This window comes from Podarcis gaigeae (assembly GCF_964106915.1).
Source record: "Podarcis gaigeae genome assembly, chromosome: 5".
NCBI classification, from domain to species: Eukaryota; Metazoa; Chordata; class Lepidosauria; order Squamata; family Lacertidae; genus Podarcis; species Podarcis gaigeae.
The window spans coordinates 20,046,251-20,050,772 of NC_139681.1; positions in this window are offsets into that span (position 1 = coordinate 20,046,251).

A 4,522-nucleotide genomic window follows, 5' to 3' on the forward strand; every position below is an offset into this window, starting at 1 on the left:
AGTCAGAAATGATTTGCCCCTCCATCGCCATAGCAATAAAAGCAGAAGATTCTTTGGGTGTCACAAAGGGAGAATCAGTGGTTGAATGAGACTTTGAAGCCCTCTCTCTATAGCTCTCTTAACAGCCATGCCTTCTTCATTACTAGTGTTATAAGAACTTAAGGTCTCATATACAGTGGTACCTCGGGTTAAGTACTTAATTCGATCTGGAGGTCCGTTCTTAACCTGAAACTGTTCTTAACCTGAAGCACCACTTTAGCTAATGGGGCCTCCTGCAGCTGCAGCCGCGCCGCCGGAGCACAATTTCTGTTCTCATCCTGAAGCAAAGTTCTTAACCCGAGGGACTATTTCTGGGTTAGCGGAGTCTGTAACCTGAAGCGCATATAACCTGAACCGTATGTAACCCGAGGTACCACTGTATATAAAATAAATGTTCATAAATAGTATGGGAGAGCAATCCTGAAACCATTTTGACTCTCCCAAATTTACCTCAATTTTTTCTCTGCAAGGAAGAAGGAAATGGCCTCTCCATTGTCTTTTGCTTACCTGTCTTTAGGGCATCTTTGTGTATTAATAGGGTGAGCCCGTGACCTGGATTCAGGAGTATTTACCATCACAAAAGAATGACCAGGCTGCCCAAGTAAGCAATCACTGGCCATTGTCAGGTATTCTGGCAGACAGGATTTCTGTTGTAGACCACTTCCTTCTGTGATGTATGTATGATGTTTTGGGGGGTGGTCTTGAGCTACAGGGTGGGCAATTTCAATAGTCTATATAAGGGCTTGCACACCATGATTCTGGGTTCCTCCTCCCTCCTGCACATGGTGAGTGAGGACCCTGTTGTAACAGTTTAATAAAGATCAGGCTTACTAGCTGCTTTGATTCTCGATATTCTCTGGTTGGCCTCTTATTTTCTCCTATTGATAGGGAACCCACTTAAGCACTCTATGAGGGCTCTTGGATACCCCATAAGGGAAAAGGAGCCAATTTTTTCTACATCACTAGGTTGTCTTACAGTGCAATCCTATACATGTCTATGCAGAGGCAAACTCAATTCAATTTAATGGGGCATATGTCCCAACTGGGACACAGGTGGCGCTGTGGCTTAAAGCCTCAGCACCTAGGACTTGCCGATCGAAAGGTCGGCGGTTCGAATCCCTGCGGCGGGGTGCGCTCCCGCTGCTCGGTCACAGCGCCTGCCAACCTAGCAGTTCGAAAGCACCTCCGGGTGCAAGTAGATAAATAGGGACCGCTTACCAGCGGGAAGGTAAACGGCGTTTCCGTGTGCGGCTCTGGCTTGCCAGAGCAGCGATGTCACGCTGGCCACGTGACCCGGAAGTGTCTCCGGACAGCGCTGGCCCCTGGCCTCTTGAGTGAGATGGGCGCACAACCCCAGAGTCTGTCAAGACTGGCCCGTACAGGCAGGGGTACCTTTACCTTTACCTTTTATGTCCCAACTATATTTGTATAAGATTGCGGCTTTTGTCACTGTTTCTGATTAATGAAAATAGGTTTGTTGGTTGGTTTGTTTTCTAAAGTATAAGAGGTTTCTTATATCTTTTAATATCTGTCTAGGTATTTGGGCAATTGCATCTTCCTTTGTAGATGCTCATGGTACCTATGTCCTCCTTAGTATCGGGTCACCTGATTTTCAAGCAACACATTTAGCATCACATACAGTTCAGCCCATAGTTATACATCTTTTGCTTTCATTATTGAAACCTGGGATGTTCTTTTGTAAATGTTTAATTTTCCAACGATAAAAAGCAAAATCCATTTATTTTTCTGCCTTCATTTCTCTTTCGCAGAATTGGCTTTTCCCCTTTCTTGAAACAAAAGCTGAGAGAAAAATCTAGAATTAAAAAGGCAAAGGGACTTCAGTGCTATCTATTGTATATCTTCTCATTTCCTAGAGGGGAAAAGCAATAGCTAATTGTTACAAATACTACCGAATATTTTAGGGTATGTCTCTGAGTCATAGTGCAAATATTCATGGTACATGATTTTTTCCAAGGAAATGCCAGGATAATGTGTGAATTTCTTACTAATTTGCCTGCATAGCTGGGGTAGGTGTGGCTTCATTTAAATGCAGGAGCAGAATGAGAGAGAGAGAGAGAGAGACAAGTATATTCTTACTCCCTGCATGAATGAATTAAATTTTGCTTAGAGATGTTGGATGATAAACAGTGAGGAAGGTGAAAGAGTGGTCACATTAGGGCTGGTTCCATTGTTTTTCCTAATTGCATCTTTAAGAGGGAGCAAATTTGTCTGGAAAGAGCTGTGAAATCCAGTGTCTCCGTGTTTGAACCACAGCTCTCCATGCGCCTCAAAGGGAACACAGGGTTGGTGTGAAAAGCACGTCTCCCAGATCATGTTCTCCCATCTTCTCACCATAACATGTAGTTATGGAAATGTGTGAAGTGGTATCTTCATGGACTGTATTTCCCAACAGCTGCTGTGGGGCTGGCAGTCTCATGAAACAGTCCATGTAATATTACATGGAGAGGAGGGGAAACCCAGTACTTGGTGGCCATTTTCAGCTGCAATTCCGTTTTGTTACCACCTCTAAGACCTGTTCCAAGTGGGCCCATAATCAGGAACTTCCTGGCACTGGCGGAGGAAGAGGAGTGCAGAGGGAGCGCACCGCCCCCGCCAGCACTATCCCGGTGGGCTGCCATCATGGCTCCCTCCCCCCTGTGCTGAGCGCGAGGCCCCCAGGACATGTGGCAGCCCCGCCCCCGCCTGCTCTCCTCCCTCCCCCGGTGCCAAAGCATGAAACTCCACCACTGCTTCCTGGTACCTACGGGACTGCCTCCCCTGGTATGCCCTGTGGAGGACCTTAAGGTCCACAAATGACAACATTTTGGAGGTCCCAGGTTGCAAGGTGGTTAGATTGGTCTCAACTAGGGCCAGGGCCTTTTCAGTACTGGCCCCAACTTGGTGGAATGCTCTGTCACAAGAGACTAGGGTCCTGCGGCACTTGACATCTTTCTGCAGGGCCTGCAAGACAGAGATGTTCCACCTGGCCTTTGGTTTGGACTCAGTCTGACCCTTATGTTTCCCCGCCCCCCCTTATGGTCTTGATTTATAGGCTACTTTTAAAATGATGCTGCATTTTAAATTGCATTTTAACCTGTATTTTAAATTGTCCCCCCACCCCCAATATGTTTTTACTGTTCTTTTATTGGTGTTAGCTGCCCTGAGCCCGGCTCTGGCTGGGGAGGGCGGGGTATAATTAAAATTTATTATTATTATTATTATTATTATTATTATTATTATTATTACCTCTCCTTGGTAAATTACTATTCCTCTTCTCTCTCTCCCTCTCTCTCTCTCTCTCTCTCTCTCTCTCTCTCTCTCTCTCTGCAATTAAGAGCTTCTAGTGTTTCTTCTAATTTCAGCCCCTTCCCTGTGGAATCTAGAATAATTCACCAAGTTGAGTGCTGAGTATACATTTATTGCTTGTTCACATACATGGAACTGCACCTTCTTGAACACAACTAGCTCACCATTCAGAACCCAGTCTGCTATTTCACATGCTGCAGCAGGGAAGGCACATTTTGAACTGTAGAAAAAAATAGGACAGTGTCTCAGATTTCAGCCATATTTCTGTTCTTTGGGTTAAACACCCTCTGTCTTTCTAAATATTTTACTGGGGTTATAATTTTTAACAGTGCATACTTAAAATATATATCTTCTCATGCATATATTCTCAGCTTCCCAAATAATATGGACTTCTTTATAACAACTTAACCTCTAACTAGAATATTCTCAAACTGCAGTCTGCAAACCACAGGGCGTTTGCAAGCTTTGCTCAAGTGGTCTAGAGACACATAGTGGAACTGAAAAGGATATTTGTACCTGGTCATATGTTCATTAAAACGCAAGCTATGTATGTGACTTGATTTGTACAGTGGTACCTCGGGTTACATACGCTTCAGGTTACATACGCTTCAGGTTACAGACTCCGCTAACCCAGAAATAGTACCTCGGGTTAAGAACTTTGCTTCAGGATGAGAACAGAAATCGTGCTCCGGCGGCGTGACAGCAGCGGGAGGCCCCATTAGCTAAAGTGGTGCTTCAGGTTAAGAACAGTTTCAGGTTAAGAACAGACCTCTGGAACGAATTAAGTACTTAACCCGAGATACCACTGTAGAACAAAACATATTAATTAAGTGGCCCACCAGGATCCCTAGCGATTTTCAAGTGGTGGGGTGGGGAGCTTAAGAACCACTGATTGTGCTAACCTAAAACTCGGATTTGGGTGGGGAAAGGTAAGTTTGTACTGCAGGTGAGAGAGGGTGAAATCAAATATAGGGCAAGAAATTCAGGTTAAGGAAGAATAAGGAAGTGGGTTGCTGGGAACATCACTATTTATGCTGCTGCTTGATCTTATAATTGCTGTGTTTGCTTTTAAATCAGTGCAGAACAGGGTTTTGCAAGATAAATAAATACAACCGTGAGCCTTCAGCAATATTTGATAGTATGTGCAGGGGGGTGGTGTGAAATTAGGTTGGAACAA